This window comes from Excalfactoria chinensis, chromosome 1 (genome assembly GCF_039878825.1).
Source record: "Excalfactoria chinensis isolate bCotChi1 chromosome 1, bCotChi1.hap2, whole genome shotgun sequence".
NCBI classification, from domain to species: Eukaryota; Metazoa; Chordata; class Aves; order Galliformes; family Phasianidae; genus Excalfactoria; species Excalfactoria chinensis.
This window is the reverse complement of record NC_092825.1, coordinates 66,668,929-66,686,599: the sequence shown is the minus strand read 5'-3', so window position 1 is coordinate 66,686,599 and position 17,671 is coordinate 66,668,929. Positions and strand designations below refer to the sequence as shown.

Sequence of the window (17,671 nt, the reverse complement as noted above, 5' to 3'; positions counted from 1 at the left end):
AGACACCAATATATATTGTATACGTATAATGACCCAGCATAACTCTCCAGTTACTGCTGATGTGCCTGTAATGCCTGAATCAATCCTGTTGGGAGCTGGGGCTGAAAAACAGCACTGCTGCCCCTTGAAACTGTCAGCAAATTTCCAGGCAGACCTCCCCAAATGCAGCTTCAAAAAGAAAAAATAAGAAAATTGCCTAAAAAAAGAAAAACAAACCTATTTACTTAATACTATACCAGTCTTTACAGTACAATCTTGCTGGCTTCTCACAAGTTTCTTATGTACTGGGATGAGAAGGGAAAGAAAGCAATAAATAATGTTCGTGAGCAGGGACACTAGGAAATCCACAATATATCTGAAGTCCTTAATAAAGTTGCCAATGCTGTGACCACTGTGGGTCAGCTGTTCTGCTGACAGGTTAGCACTGCAGAAGCAACGGCACAAGCGTGGGGTCATAATGAGGAAGAGAATCTGCCATGTCAGCTCTATTCAGCACAGCCTTGGCACGTAAAAAGCAACTGAGGAAATACAAATTTTAACTGGAGAATATATATATATATATATATATATATATATATATATATTTCCCCATCTCTTTGGGGGAAGAGAACAGAAATCTTCAGAGAAATACTGAACAGTGCAAACTCTGCAAGCAAAGAACAAGGAGGAAAAGCGCACCTATGGCAGCAAGGAGTTAAAAAGCTCCCCACTGCAGTTCTTCATAAAGCACACCACAAAACTTGGGGCATGCCTCAGCACATGCCAAAGCTCAGGAATTAGGCTTTGGAAAAATCACCCTTCTTAAAGGCACAGCACGGAAAGGCAGAGGGAGATGAGGCTGTCAGGAAAAGAAAGAAGAGTGGAAGGGAAAACGAACCTTATGACTCATCAGTTCCTTTGCTACAGTAGGCACATAAAGCTTCTTTATGGTCAGAATACAAAGAATAAAGAGAATAAAGAAAGTATAAAACCACCTAGGGTCTATTTACACCCTACCCCCTCCATCCCACTCATTTTGCAGCCCCTGAAGATAAAGGAACTCTCAAGGGCAGTTTCTTCCTGGCATTTTTAAGACTGGTCATAGGACATCCTCAGCTTTTCTGGCTGTTTCTTTTACTTCTGCCCTCATCACAGCCAAGCACTGATTTATAGGGGGCACCTGGCCTTACTGGGCCCCCTAAGCCTCTGAAACACCTCCTGTGCCCTCCTGAACTGCTGCATCCTGCAACCACCAGTGCCACCCTTCTGAAGTGCTGCTCCTCCAGCTGCACATGGGGCATGCACAAACAAGGTTTCTTTGTATGTTACACTGTTAGAAAGAAGAAATGCTGGACAACAGTATCTCCTCCCTAAGCAAGCAGGAGAAGGAAGAGCCTTTTTGGCTTCTGCTAGAAAAGGGTGACCTGTCCTTCTTGCCACTTCTGCACTAACACCTGGAAGTGCAGTTCACCCTACAGAACTTCAGAGCCAACCCACAGGAACTGCTTGCCTTGGGGATAAACCAGCTTACTCCAGCTAAGGACAACCACAATCACTACAAACCACAGCAGATCAGGGCCAACTTTCTAAGCATTCCCTTTGCAGCTTGAGCAGCAAGAATGATCTTAGGAGACTTTCTTAGCAGAATCAGAGACCTCCACTGCGAGCAAAGGACTATCTGAACTACAGCAAACATCCATGTCCTCCCACACAACGGTCAATGTCTGCTAGACATAACCCGCTCACTGACTGTCCCTAGCTTGTTCCCTTCCTGTTTCTCCATCATCCTTTGTTGCCACGGTCCCTGCTTTCTTGGTTGGCTAACGCATCAGGAAAAGTTTGAATACAGACAGGAAAAAAAAATAAAGGGAGACTGAAATGGTGCTAACACAGTCCTTGCAAATGAGTCTTCAGGTGGATCAAGAATCTATCAATACTTAGATGAACACCTTTGCTTAGCGCATCCACAAGATCCCTCCCCCTTTGACAGCAGAATTTTTCAGTTTACTAAGCACAACGACATAATCAGTTCTTAAAATACAGAAAATAGCTACATCTTTTATCTTAGTCCTTCAGGAGAGTGGAATTAGGAGACAACTGGAACAGGCCCACTACACCCTCTTCTAAAATATCAAGATTCCCATAAGCAGGCAGTTCCTCCAGTTCATATTATTCTAAATCATCTAAACTATCATGTAGGTTCAGGGAACTAAAGGTAATGTTGCAATCTAAACGAGCACAATGGTCAGATGCTCTCGATTACAGGACCTGTGCCAGTATGGTGTTCCATTCACATCTCCTCCAGGCATGAGGTGGGCTTCCAAAGAGCATATGTGCCCATGTCAGGTTTCACTGTTGCCTACTCACCAGTCACAACTCATTGCAAACAGCATACATCATACAACTGATATGAACTCCAAGGCAAGCACACAACTTGACCATTAAATGCAGTCAGCCTTGTAATTTTGATTTAGAAACTGAGGTCTTCAGAGTTCTGATCAATAAGCAAATCAAGTGTTTAAAATACTTTATGCTTTTATTACCAGATCATGAGATAGTGAAAAATTAATCTTACAAAGTAACTGAGCTCATAACGCACATGACAATTTTTCTTCCTGGACTCTATGTGAATTCCTTCCTAAATTGCTTATCTTGCATAATTTTAATTGGATCCCAGAACGCCATGACCTTGATCCAGCAGCTACAGTATCTCAGTGCTGTCATTTACAGTTATATATGGTACAGTACCTTCCAAATCTGTGAACCCTGGGAGATCAGAACTGTGTGCTGTGCAGGGCTATTTTTCTTCTACCCAAACATTTTTTTATTCAAGGTCTTCCAAGAGGTCTCTGATTGTCTTGGAAGGTCACCAAGATAAAGAACGCACTCCGGTAACTAGCTGAGTTCCTAATAAACTGCACTGCTGGCCGGCAGTTAGTTACAAGTGATATCCTGGCTTCACTATTAGTGTATGAGAATGCAAGCATAGCTGGAAGCATGAAGCATGCCTTGAGATTACTGCCACCTCCTGTGCATAAGTTAGGAAGGTCACTCCAGCACTAAGCAGTGCAAGAGACAACTCTGCAAATGCAGAGGATCTCTGACTCCAGTGGTACTGTGTGGCTGTTACTTTAATGGTGCCATAGATCTCTGGAACAAAACTCACAGCCCTGTAAAAGTCACAAAAGCCTAGTCTTCGGTACAGAGGATTCTTAGAGAAAATTGATCCTTCTCCCTTGGGATCACAAGAGTGTATTTTTTAAATGAAAATCTGCCAGTTTTTAGAGATAGCAGAAAATTGTAACATTTGGCTGAACAGTGGACTCTGTACTGTTTAGTGCGGTAGAGCTTTCACGAGGAACTTAAAAATAGTGACCTTGTGCCTTCTTTTCATATACACACGCTGAAACAGCCCCTGCAGACTGAGATACTTGGCCATGGAAACAGCAAGGATACAAAAGGCCTTCATCACATAAATGCCTGAGCCATCAGGCTTGCTGCTATAGGGCCAACAGCTTGGAAGCCCACACAGACTGAGATCCCAACTCCTAAACAGAAAGCTGGAAGGACTTATTTCAAGCACTGCTCTCAGACACTTTGCCAGATAGCTGGGATCCCAGTTCTGAAAGCCCTGGGACACACTCCTATGATGCACCGCTCCTTCATGCAGAAAATCCTAGGCCAAATGGTCCTGGGCTTGCAGCCAGCAGTTGCTTCAGTCTCTTCCTGTGACAAATGCTTCATTTTGGGTACATCAATGGAAAGAAGGATAAACTGAAGACCTCTAATGAATGGAGCTGTGGTCAGCTCCACACTCAAACCTGCGTCTCACTTCCTTTTAAGATATTTTGGTCTTTGGAAGTAGTCAGGCACCAAATGCCACCAAGCTGACGTTTTCAAGGCAAGAAACATCAATTGCAGAGGGGAAGACAAAAGGAGAATGCACAGAGTTTTGCCTCACTGAGAAACAGCAGCCTCAGCCCACCTTCACTCTTATGAAACAAGCTCTCTTATGTTAGCCCAAGATCACAAATCTGCCTGCCAAGCTTCAGCCTGACAACACCAGCAGACCCAAAGGAACAATGCTGTCAGGCTGGGACATCTCCTCAGCAGTGCATCCCAAAGCACTGCAACTCAATGGGCCCAGATGCATATGTATAAAACTGCAGGCCAGTGCCCTCTGCCAGGCAGCAGCATGCTGTGCAGGATAGGCAGCATTACAGAATAGCAGCCAGGATCCTGGCCCACCATGACCCTCACAGCAAGGCTGCCTGTGTAGCCCACTGTGAAACAGAGTGTGGCCTCCTGACTGAATGTCACCCCTTGATCATGTTTACAGTTGACCAGAGGCAATTAATGCTTTGCCCGGCTCCTGGAAAGGGGTAGTAAGGCAAAAAGCAAAGCAGCTGGGATGGCAGCTGTGCTCGATGCTTCTATATGTCACTCCATTTTTGGAGGGCACAGAAATTGCACGCCCCAATCCAATGAACGCCCCCTTCGCTACATCTCGCTTTTGCCCTATTCCCCGCATCTCAGCACTGAACTTGGAAGGCAGAATACTGTGATGCTTTTTTTAAGTACTGCTTTTCTTGTTCCAGCCCACTCACCATCAGGGCAACAGACTTTGACCTGCCAGGAAGCCTCAACAGTGGCCACACAGGCTCCTCAATCACCTTCATCATATCCTCCAGAGAAAGCCCTGGCAGCTCTGCCTGCACAAAGGCCGCAGGAGCAAGCTCAGTGTCAGCAAACCTTCAATTTTTGTTCTTCATCTGTTTTCTGCCACAACACACATCCATAAAGGTTTAGTCCCTGCTGTTTTATTTTGGTACTTGCAAACTGTAGGACACCAGACGGGAGATAAATGGAGGCAACCTTTCCCCTCCGCTTTTTCTTTTCATTCTGAAACTCAGAAAAGGTCAGATTTGGATTTAATTTTGTCCTGCGCAACGTTTTGGCTCGGTTCGTATTTATTCCAAGTGAGTTCACCCATTTCTGCTGTAGAAATAAAAGGTCATGAAACCACTGAGTTCTCCCCTCCTTAAAAGGGGCACTCCCTTCTAGGGAGCAAATCACCAATGAAACCAAGAAGAAAAAAAATTAAGCAAAAAATGTATTTTGCTCCTGCTGGGTAGGTGGGATTGTAATCACAGCTGAGTGTAATTAGAAAATGTGTAAGGATGCACTTTGCATCCATTTTTAACCAATTTGGTTGATGAACTCAAGATAAGAAAATAAAACACCCAACAAACAAGGTTGTCTTTCTGTAGTATTTATTTGTCTATGCAGCACTAGGAGCCGGCTAGTTTTGGAGACTGGAAGAACAGAGGACAGAGAAAGGAAGGCTGGATTACTTCATACATAATATCAATCTATAACAGCCCTCAGCTAATACACACGTTAAGAACTAACACACAGGTTAAGAAGGAGATGAATGCATGCATATGTTTGTGTGTGTTATGTGTCACCTTTATTGGTCATTTAGCGATTAGCTCCATTTTTTTTTCAGCTGAATAACTAGAGGAATGAGAGCATCCAGAATCGAACTTTTAGCTCTGACTGACATAAACAGCTCTTCAAAGCCAGGTTTTTGGTTCACTGACTCCACATGAGTTTTCTTGCTTTGTTTAGTACATGAATTTACTGTGTCATTTGAAACGTAAACATATCTGAACTTATTCTGCAGGAATAAGACAGCATTCTTCTGTGTTCATTTTACTGTAACACACTGCTTCCCAGCCATGCTTTCCAACAGAAAACTGTCTTGGTTCAAATGTTTTAAAGAATTTCTGGAAAGGCAAAATGCCTTGCAACACTATTTAAAGAACTCAATGGTAATGAAAAAAGGTACAGGGTTCTAAATGCCTGAAAGATGAATCCTTAATGCTGTGCAACTTTCCTTAGGAGAGGGCCTAAACTTCTGTTAACAGCTGCTGTGTTAAATCCTAGTTAAGACGTTTAATGAAACCATGACAAATACCCACTTGCATTTATCTACATATTTCTACTATTTTATTAAGAACTGCTATCTCATCAAAGCCAAATGCTGAAACAGCTGAAGTCTCAACTCAGCTCAACAACAACAACAAATTCCTAAAGAAATAAAATAAAATAATAATAATAATTTACAAGCTGAAATCATTATTTTTTATGACTGATTTTGACAACCCTCATTTTTTATCTTTTGGAATATTATTAAAATCTCAGTGAGGCGACCTGCCCTCCACTGAGGTAGTCTGAGTTGCATCTATGTGGATATGGGGGAAAAAAAAAGGAGGAATGAAACTTACTATTTTCTTCTCTATTTACTTAAAGCAGAACTAAAGGTAATAAATGTAAGATTACAGCTGTTACATAGGTGATGCTTTTATTTTAGATACGGTTAGATAGGTATATCAATAGATTGAATATCTGCGCATTTATCTGCACTTTACTATGTCTACACATCCTACCAAGCTATTTGAAACTACTGAGGTAGGACATGCCTGTTCTCTCCCCTGACTGCAAAGAGAAGGTAATGTGAATCATTCAAGTACAGATATGGTATTCCAAGTTGTAAATATATAAAATTAGAGGAGATGAATTTCACTCCCATCTCTTACTGCCTCATTGATTATGAAACTAGTGTAAATAATTTGGCACCCATCTGACGAACGCTTCACTTCCTCAAGTACATGCTCCAACCCTGGATGAACATACCTTTGGGAGCTATCTTGTATTCACAGGCTCAGCTGGTGTTTCAAAAAGAGAGATACTAAATTAGGAGTATTTCCAGGAGAGTCTTCTGTTGGGACTGATCAAAGGCATAACAAGACACAAAGGAAAGGGTCAAGTAAATAAGCCTTCTTGGGACAGACAGGACAGAAAGGACACCCAGTTTTGCTATTAAAGAGCATCTTCTGGAGAGGGAATCAGCTGAGATTTTTAGGGAAGAATTAATCTGAGCAAAACACCTGCTTGGGGAGTGGACAGGAATTAAACAATAAATGAAAATAATACCAGATTTTCCTCTTTTTATTGAAAAAGGGGGAAAAATAAAAGGTGCAAACGAAGCTACAACTTTACTAGGAACTTCTCATTATACTAATTATGAAAGGACTGGTTTCTCTCTCCTTCTAAGCACAGCAAATACATCACCTTGTTGTTTCTAATTAGGCCTGTCATGTCAAGACTTCTGCACGTGCTGGATTTGAAGCATGGGATACTTCCACTGACTCCTATAGGACTGGACACATTCAGAAAGTTAAACGAATGCACAAACATTTACAATGGCCATGGCTCGCAGATGTAAACTAATGGGGTCCTGAAACGTTACATATGTGCTTCCTATGGTCTCTGCAACAACAGAACCAGAATCCTAAGATATTTAAATTATACCACAAGAGTAAGTAATAAATACAGCTGTGAAAATATACACGCTGTTGAAATATCAAATTGGAGTACAATGCTACACGTAAAGCCGTATGCATCACTTAAAGTCTAGTATACTGCCAGCAAGTGAGAAGTTACGGCTTTTGCAGTGAAAAAAACTAAGTGGTTATAAAATACTGGGTTTACAGTAGGCAGGCACGGTTTTTTCATGAAGTACTGGCACTTCAGTTAGCAAACATTCTCTCAGGGTGCTGGTGAGTTGCTCGAGGCACTATGTCTATTATTGCCTTGCATGGTGGGAACTCCAATCAACCTGTCCATCACAGTAAGGTTACAGACTGCACAGTGTTTCATAAACAAGTTTACAGCAGAAAAAAAAAACAACACCCAATTTCTCTACTAGGAACAGAAGCCACATGCACGTGCAATTGTTTGTTCTGAGATGCAGATATTTACAACAGCAAGAAAAAGAAGTTTAACAGTGAACAAACCAAAGATGGAGCCTTTGCTGCATTTTATTAATTACATGTCAGTTAAGCGTGAGGTCAATGTTTAGTTCTGTTTGCAATGACTGAATCCTCCTAGTAGCAATATTTGGAGATGCTTATGGGAAAACTCATGTTTAATAGCAGATCAGTTGGTAGATTACTAACTTAGTACACAGCAGAAGTGGGTACTTGCTTTTGAGAAGGCTGCAAAGTGCTGGGGCAGAAATTTCCTGAGCACACTTGAAATACCATGGGCATAGGTTATAACCAAGGAATACTCTGATACTTCTCTTAGCACTTCCATAGGAATTCAGAGTAATGCCCACATGCACATTTTTCATGGCCTGAGATCCATCACAGCTGCCAAGTTGCCCTCTCTGCTACTTGTGCCCCTAACTTTCTTCTCGAGGAATATATAAAAACAGCCTGGAAATCCTTGGAAAACAGATGCAACATGAGGGAAAATGATTTATCTCCCTTTTATCACAGAATCATAGAATGGCCTGCATTGAGAGGGACCACAATGATCATTTGGTTTCAACCACCCTGCTATTTGCAGAGTAGCCAACCACCAGACCAGGCTGCCCAGAGCCACATCCAGCCTGGCCATGAATGCCTTATCATCTGTGTCCAGTTTACAATGAAGCTAAATTCTACAGTGGGGGTACATTGACTACAGCACAAGTTCCCAGCAGAGCTGCAGGATGCATCATTACCATGCTACCCTGGTAGCCCGGATTAAGACAAGGTAACCAATGTAGCAAAATCTACTCTTACTCCACGGTAATGGAGTTGTATGGAGTAGACATTCCCACCCTTTAGGAGTTGACAGAAATTTGGAAGAAAGTGTGCGCTACTGCCCAGTAAATCAAAATTGAAGTTTTAAAGAGCAAACCCTTTAGAAAAGACTTCTTGGCTTAATAATCACATTAAGGGGGGGGGGGGGGGGGGGGGGGGAAACAACAACCCAAACAACAAAAACCTGAAGTAATGGCAGTTTAACTCCTGCAGCTCAGTGATAAACTAAATAATTATCTAAGAGGAAATGACTTCCTAAATATGATCGGAAAGAAAACTTTTTTGCAGGAAGAAACTGGTAATTGCTTTCCAAGAAAACTTAAAAGTTACTTTGAAAAAATAAAAGTTGCCATATGTGATGATAATATTAAAGAAAAACAGAACAACCTCAAGGACAGATTAAGAACATTTACTTTCCTTTCACATAAACACACACACACACACTCCCATACACGCTCTCCATTCATGACTGATTTTACTGAAAGGTATTTCAATAAATCTGTAAAATGTCTTCCCTCCCGATCCAAAAACTTTGACCCTCAAATGCAAACCCAATTCTAGCTCTGATCATTCAGGAATCTGAGATGGCTGTGCCCAAGCACCTCTGCAGAAACAGCTGCAGCTGTTTAAGATACTATTACTACTACTCAGCTGTTTGGTGCTGCTTCTCACCCCACCCACACTTACATATATGTATCTATCTGTATATAACTATCAATCACATATAGGTCATTTGGGAATTCCTTGCACACTTCAGTGCACAGGCAGCTGGGGTGGTGTAATCTGCTTCTGCAATGGTTGTCTGGCTGTGCTCTTGGTGAGCAGGATCTGACTCATTCAGCTCATGGTTGCCGTGGTGGGGAACACTGGAGCTTTTGCACCACCAGTGCTGACTCTCTATTTCAAGGTTTTCTTCCCAAGGAATTATTTAGAGGCTCCTCTCAGAGAGCAGAAATTAAAACAATTTCCTATACTTCTTGCTCATAGCCCTTATTCAGCTTTACATAAGCAGATTCACAACAGAAAGTTCATGCAAGTCATTTTTTAAGCTGCACTAAAGCTAGATGGGACAGATTGACAGACACAAGCTGATGTTGAAAATCACAGAGAATTGCATCGTCATACAAGTTGATCTGAATAGCAATGAAACACAGTAGGATCTGCATGACATATTGGAAGGGAGATGCTAACCCTACTCTGTCCAACAAAAGGAACTCTCTAGGTACCCAAAACTGGAAACATTTTCCCATCGCAGAGAGCACTGCAGGATCTTTTGCTTACCTGCTGAAGGGAGAAGAAAACAGGACTGAATAACTGATAGTGAAGACTCTGTAGCAGGTTTCCAAGAATCACATGAAAACTCTTGACAGATGACAGAATTTGGTTAAAAAATTCATCCCCTTGTAAAATAGGCAGCTCTGCAATAAAGAGATGAACAAAAAGTAGCATTGCACGCGCTGTTATTCTAGGAATTGTTACTCCATCGTGCACTAATAACCTCACACACAATGCAAACAGAAGTGAAACAACTGCGCTACGCACAGAAGTGAAACAACTGCAATACTCAGCTGCTACACATATCATCACTGATACAAGTAAACGTTTCTTTGATTTTCCTTTCCATGATTCATATTCTTTAAGATGGAACCAACTCGTTGACACCAGCACTAAGAGCTGCGCTTATCACTGAAGTGAACAAGACACTTTCCATCAGCACGCACACAGCAAGCAGATCTGTGTCCCAAAACAAAAGGAAGGTTTGAAATAAGCTTCATAGTCTTCAGTGATCACCTTTGGAGAGCAGCTGTCCTGTAAGACCCAGAAAAGTCTTGAATGCCTCATTTAAAAATAATGGAAATTTTCTCTTTATGGCTTCAAATAAAGGTTGTAATGTCACTGCCTGCCCACAGCTGGTCTTGAAGTGCCTCTCTGAGATGCCTACAAACATAATAAACAACCCTAGTCTTCCTGCAGCACAGAACTTATTCTTATATGACTTCTATCCCAACACAACCACCTTCATAATTATTATATTTATTACTTTTTTTTAAAATCACTGGCCAATATATATCAAAAATACTAAAAAAAATAATTTAAAAAAATCACATATACACAGACACAGAACACACACACACACACATTCTGAGTTTGGTTCTTCAGCACCTTGTGTGTAGCATAGTCACTTATACCAGTTCCACCACGCTGCTAAATGTAACTAGCCATAACATACAGAATTCCTTCTCAACTTGGTTTATCTTGGGCACAAAACAGCCCAGCTTTAGTTTTCTAGCATCGCATACACACTTTGTAACTAACTTCTGTGTTTAAAAAAGTTGTACTCTAATCTTTTGTGTCTTTGAAAGAACTAAATAATTATAGAATCATAGAACGGCCTTGGTTGAAAAGGACCACAATGATCATCTAGTTTTAAACCCCCTGCTATGTGCAGGGTCGCCAACCACCAGACCAGGCTGCTCAGAGCCACATCCAGCCTGGCCTTGAATGCCTCCAGGGATGGGGCATCCACAGTCTCCTTGGGCAACCTGTTCCAGTGCGTCACCACCCTCTGTGTGAAAAACTTCCTCCTAATATCTAACCTAAATCTCCCCTGTCTCATCTTAAAACCAATCTCCCTTGTCCTATCACCATCCACCCATCCTTAATCCTTAATCACTTTATATTCCTACCTTCTGTCTGCTCTAGGGGTGTGCTTCACTCTTTTACCACTTGTTTTAGTCCAAGTCAGAGGCATTAGTTTAAATAACTGTGCACAAAGCCAGAGGTTTTACACTGCAATGTGTTAAGGAGTGCACACTCAAGCAGCTCAGTACACAGTTTGCAGAACAGGAGAAATTATCTAAGCTTGTAGGCTACAGAGCCAGGAAGTGGCATTCTGAGTACGTGCGGGACAAGGCAGAGAAACCAGCCTTTTCAGCAACGCTCATACATATTAAAGATGACAAATAATGAACATATTTCATGTGAGATATTTCAAGTAAATGCCTAAAAAAGGTAAGAACACCATACACTGCTTATGAACATCCTATGCCAACAAAACTCCTGCAAACATAGACAGGTGTTGTCCAAATACATGAAAAAACGCTGTAAGCAAAGGGAGCTGTATCAGGGCAGAATTTTCTTGGTACAGCTGGCTTTGTACTAGGAGCACCTGCCAAAACTGCCAGAGTGGTCAGGACACAGAGGTCCTTCAAAGCCATAAACAGCTCAGCTCTGCTGAAAGTGGATGTCATCAAAGCACCTACCTACAATAATAGGTGTTGCCATGGATTTTGGTTTTATTTCCACCCTGATTTAAAGACAATTTGGATACACACACACACACACACGTATATATATATATATTTATTTATCTCCTTTCTAATTTAAAGTATATGAGAATTCCCACTGAGACTGGACACAAAATGCAATAAGAGCTATTTGGCTCGCAGATTAGATGCTTATGGGTATGAAAATACTCTTGTGCATGGAGATTCTGCTTTGACACTTCAATGCCAGCAAGTAAGAACATCTTCCACTTTGCCTATAACCTGTGGTAATTTGATTAGCTGGAATAACAAACCAAAACCACACTGCAGTTTTTTAGGATTATGGGGGAGGGAGTACTTCAGGGCAAGGATCCTCAGCCATTTTTACTGCAATTGATCTCACTTTGATGATCAAAGCTCAGCCAATCCTTATATGAAGCATCACTTCTTTTCAAACCTGTGAATTATATTTACCGTTCTCACATCTAATATCCTGTACATTTCCACCCGTTTGTAGGTTTGGAGGAAATGGAAAATGAGAATGTATGAGGAAAATAAACAAACAAACAACCAAATAGATAGGCAGATCAGCCCACAATGCTGTAGTATGGAAGTAGGTCATTGTAACTAAGTGTATTTCTCACACCGTTGGAGCAATCAGTGTATAGTCTGGGCCAGTAGAGCTGATCAGGAATCCATACAGCCTTTTGTAACCAAGCATTGACACCATGCATGAAATCCAGCACTTCCCAGAGGTGAGTTTTAGAATCATTTTTGTTTTCTAAGGCACAGCACCACTTACAGGCCCTCACGCCTTGCTACAGGGAAAGCAGCAATAAAAATCACTGTGGATGACCCTAGACACTTTTGCAGACACAGCCATCACTTAGCAGCAGGGCCTGAGATCTCCCAGTCAGCACAGAAGGAAACTTGAGCCCAGGGGAGTGCAGATCCCAGAGCACGCTCACAGGTGCAGTACAGACACAGACTAATGTAACTGCCCTCCTTATCCACATGGCTAGCTTATTTGGGAGTGTGGGTGAAACTCATTCTTTTCCAACAACAGGAACTTGTTCGGCCAACGGAATGCCGGCTCCTACTCAGGACTGACAACAGGGGCTGCAGTAAATCCCTGTTTCAGTTGAGCTGCCGCAGTTGCCCAGTGATGCCCCTGCATAGCCAGCCGCAGTCAGAGGAATCAGTCACGGACCAATTTGTGATATTACTGTGCACGTCATTCAACTCAGCTATGAGTGACTGTCAAATAACCCCCAACATTTCAGTAACTGGTGGCTGGAAATGCAAAGGTTGGGTCACTGCTTCAGGTCTGTAAGCTCAGCTAAATCGACCAGAAGTGCGGAAATAAGTGCATGGAATGAAGCAAGAAGGCACTGATATAAAAATACAGTTTGTACTCTCCACTTTATCCATGTGTGGGTTTTTCTTGGTGGTGGATAAGTAGCATTTCAGACTATGAAGCAAGTGGCATTTGTGCTCTCAACATTCCCTTCCTTGGCTATTTAACAAACCAGCATACAGCTGGTTCCAAGCATCTAAACTGCACGGTTCAACATATGCTATAGCTGCTACCCAGGCACCCTCACTCACTGTTTTTTTTTTCAGACTAATGCAGGATTTGTAGGTTAAAATTATGTGTGTATTTCTTTTTGCCAGAGATAAAAGATATCCGTACTTCCTCTGTACTTTAATTCAAGATTAATTTTTTAAAGGGAAAAAAAAATGTCACTTTAATCGAGCTAGAATTCAAGCCACAAATTCAAATTATAACAGAAGGCTGAATTATGATGAATTCTGGCTACAGAAATCAACAGGAAAACCCTTGTTGACTTTCCCTGGGGCAATGCTGTACCCCAGACAAATAATGATTGTTTTTAATACTGACTTCTTGTAGCTGAAATCTTTCTGCTGGCCATCTGTTTCTGTTCCATGTATCTCTCCGAGTTTTCAGCTGCACTAGTGACAATCTGCTTGTGCATCTCCGAGGACATCAAGCTTACAAAGACAGAAACCCAAAAGGAATAACTACTCCTCAAAACCCTCGGAGTGGTGTTACCTTTACAAGAAGATGGAGGAAAAGTCGTAGAAAGCTCTGCACCAAAATGTGTCAAATTTTATTCCACAGGGACAAAGAAAAAACTAGAATGTGTACCACAGAGCAAGAACAAAATTTAAGGGGCTATCAATAGAATTAACCTAGTCCAAAAACACCAAAAGATGTCCTCTCTTTCCTTAGATTACAACGTTCTCTATCCTCAAAACTCCTAATTAAAACCTCTTTCATTCCTTGTTTGCCAGCCATTAAACCTTAAGCACAAACAGCACAGACCCAAGTGGTGTTTTCATGGGGTTCTGTCTGTTACAAATGGGACCAATTCCACAGGAAAAGAGCCAGACTGCTGAAATTGAGCTGTGCAGTAAATCCCTTGATTTGTTACCCAATAACGCAAATGTTTCATCGATGTTACTTAAGCAAAAACATTTCATAAGTGGAGCTGAAAACGCAGCTGCACCACTGCCAGTGTTCTCACGCTGCCAGTGAGAGTTGCATCACAGAGGTAAAACAGCATCACATTTGTGAAGAGGTGACTGCCACTTGACAAGACAGTGCAAAAAAACCCCACAACCCAACAGCAGTGCTCCTCAAGATCATAAATGTCCCTGCAGACTGCCATTTCTAAACCCTTCTGTACTGCTCTGGTTTTGCTTTTAGTGACCTCTATAGCAAAATACTTAACAGTGTCTGCAGAAAAAGACTGGAAAATCCTATTCATGTGAATCTTTTCCATCTATGTTCCTATTTGTTGTACTACTGCTTAGGTTTCATCAGTAGCCCGTTTATAGAGCTCCCATCAGAAATTCAGTGTCCCATGATTCTAATACAAAAAAATAAGCTTCAGGTAGCTCAGGGTGGAGTTCTTGTGGGAAACACCACATAGCTAAACACAGTGAGCTCCCTTCAGCTTTCTAAGGTGAAACAGAAAGATCTTTCCTCTGCTTCCATTAAAGCACTCAAAAGTCATGAATTTCTGACACAGCATTGGAATGGTTTTACTGAGAAATGATGCAGTTGAGTGTATGCAAGAGAATGTTCGGGAAGGATTTCACTTGAGTACCTGCTGACTCAGTCACTTGGGGTAATCTCACCAATAGGGACCATCACCTCATTTACCCCTTTATCTGAAAACTGAGCAAATTCAGGCAAGGTCCAACATTCTCCTCAAAGTACAGAGGCACACTGCTTCAGCTGCGTCTGCTTTTTAGTAAAGCATTCTTTATTCACCTCCATCCTCATTCCTAAACACTATAGTGAGGTGGAAAAGCAAAAGAAGGACATTTTCATTTCCCTCAGCTATTCATAAGCCATTCTGCCCACAGCCCACCTCACCATGGCACCCCTGCAAACCCCATGCTCAGCCTCCAGCTGCAGAAGTGCCAGAGCACATTTATAGCAGCTGCTCCTGAAGCACGTGCAAAAAACAACCACAGCAAAAAGCAGCTTCCTATGAGAACAACAGCAGGCCTCTACGGAGGGATTAAGGGGCTGATAGATCCCAGGCAACTGAGAGTCATGAGCAGCTAAGAGGAACAAATCACTGCCTTCTCATCCATCTCATGGCTTCTGGCAATGAGCAAGCTTTGGAAGAAGCAAAACGAGAGGCAGAGAGAGGCATCTGAGAGCAAAACAGAGCCAAAAGCCACTTTCAATGCAGTAATAATACTGAATCTGCACAGGAAAAAAAAAAGAATGACAAGGTCACAACCTGTGATCGCCCTTGACAACTTTACTTCTCTCTTTTCACAAATCCATAGTCCCTGCTGAGTATGCTCTATGGGCCATCGACATTAACAGGAACTTCTCCAGACTGCTGGAAAAAAGAGTCCTGTATTTGCATGGATAGTACCCCACAGTCATGCATACTCAACAATACATGCATTAAAAATGTTTTTCATCTGGAAAGAGAAGTTTAAGACATCAGAACACTATCATCCCTTCCCCTCCTCTACCAAAGCAGAGATTGCAGAGGGGACATGTCATGTGGGTCTCTTTCTGTGCAAAGCTCTACCGTTGCAGGTCTGCTGCCAAGGAAAGTGAGGCACCGGTAGTGCTGCCAGATGCAATAGGGAGATGCTTTCTGCTCTACGAGCCTTGCTGATTTTGAAGAAGGGTAACAAATAGCTGAAGGCAGTGACTTAAATTTCCTCTGATGTTTCTACTATATGTTCAGTAGACTTCTATCAACACACAACAAGCAGATGTTTAGTCAAAAGCTTCTTGACCAAAACCCATATAAGGAGAGCAGAGCTCTGCAGTCTACACTTGCTGCTGCGCTCAGAATGCATACCTGAGACCCCAAAAAGCCTTGGAGAACAGATGGAGAAAATGATACGAACTAAGTTTTCTACTAGTGAGGACAATATACCTGGATAGCAGAGTGTAAAATAGCATCAGGAGGAGATAGATTGGATCTCAGATGGCTTTATCCTTCCTCCTGAAACTAGCCAGAGGCTGGATGTGCTGCAGCTGTGTCAGGACAGGGTGTGGTATAGAGGGAAGGTCTTTGTGGGAAATGACATCAAAAAGAGAAACAAAAGTACAGTTACAGGACCATCATAAAATTCACCTAGATTGAAAGCAGTCATAATTTCGTGCCTTTGATAATTTAAAGCAAATATAAGGGAGCTGTAATGTTCCCCCAACATCACCTCTTCAGACAGTGAGGGAACAGGCACACAGAGCCCCTAATAAATATAACTGTTTTCACTAATGATTACAGTGTGGAGATGATATTCTTGGGCATTAACAACTGCCTGAGAGGTGCTCAGGCTCAGGAAGGGACACTTGCCAGTGACTCAGTGATCATTAGTAACACCATGTGAGGAAAACCAGAAATAGTGTTGTGCTGATTTTACTTTTTCTACATTGGGTACATGAGGTACTTTTTATTGCCACCAAAAAACACTGGGTCAGGAGCCAGGGTTTTTTGAGACCTCACTGAAGAGTGTGTGGCTCCAGGGAAGAGAGGTGGACTCCTCACATCTGAGATGTCAAGGAATGTATCCAAAGCCATTCTCAGAAGCACAAACACACCCTGAGTATTTTTGTTTAGTTCCTAAGTATTCACCACCTTGAAGGCCACATGTGCCTGTCTCCACAGTAGTAAATACAAAATACAGCTTCACAAAGGACTAGGAACATGTCCGGAGAAGGGCAATGAAACTGGTGAGGGGTCTGGAGCACAAGTCTTAGGAGGAGCAGTTGAGGGAGCTGGGATTATTCAGTCTCAAGAAGAGGAGTCTCAGGGGAGACCTCACTGCACTCAGTTGTCATGTGGTAGCAATAGCAATGGGAGGATGGTTGGACTAGATCATCTTGTAGGTCCTTTCCAACCTTGTGATTCTATGATTCAATGAAAGACAAGGAGTGCTTCTTCCACATGCCTAGGACAAAAGTGGTCTCACTGCAACTACAGCTGGCAATTCCCCTATACTTCTAGACAACCTCTTAATGCTCCAAAACTGATTATGATGTATTCAGAGGCACAAGATTTGATCCTTTCTGGCACCTGTAGTGGAAGAACATTTGGCTCCCAAATTCTGGGCAAATCCCAGAATGAGGGGTAGAAGAGGATACTGAAGGATTCAGAGCAACCAGAAGTTGTGCCTTTGGGTTCAGTGCAATCTGAGCAGGCTGTTTATCAACCTCAGCCTCCAGGGCCTGGAGCTGTCTGCACAGCCCCCATGGCCATC

At 42.2% G+C, this 17,671-nt stretch overlaps 1 protein-coding gene across 16 annotated transcripts in view; it reads right to left on the bottom strand.

Annotated features, from left to right (window-relative positions):
* The window catches only part of PRR5 (proline rich 5), a 78,360-nt gene that overhangs the window by 48,075 nt on the left and 12,614 nt on the right, over positions 1 to 17,671 (bottom strand). For 9 of the 16 annotated variants that reach the window (XM_072346046.1, XM_072346047.1, XM_072346038.1 and 6 more), the window contains one exon: positions 9,918 to 10,054. The exons of the other annotated variants lie outside the window; for them this stretch is intronic. The gene's annotated coding sequence lies outside the window, so the exon portion shown is untranslated. The remainder of the gene's footprint in view (positions 1 to 9,917; positions 10,055 to 17,671) is intronic. 16 annotated transcript variants of the gene reach the window in all.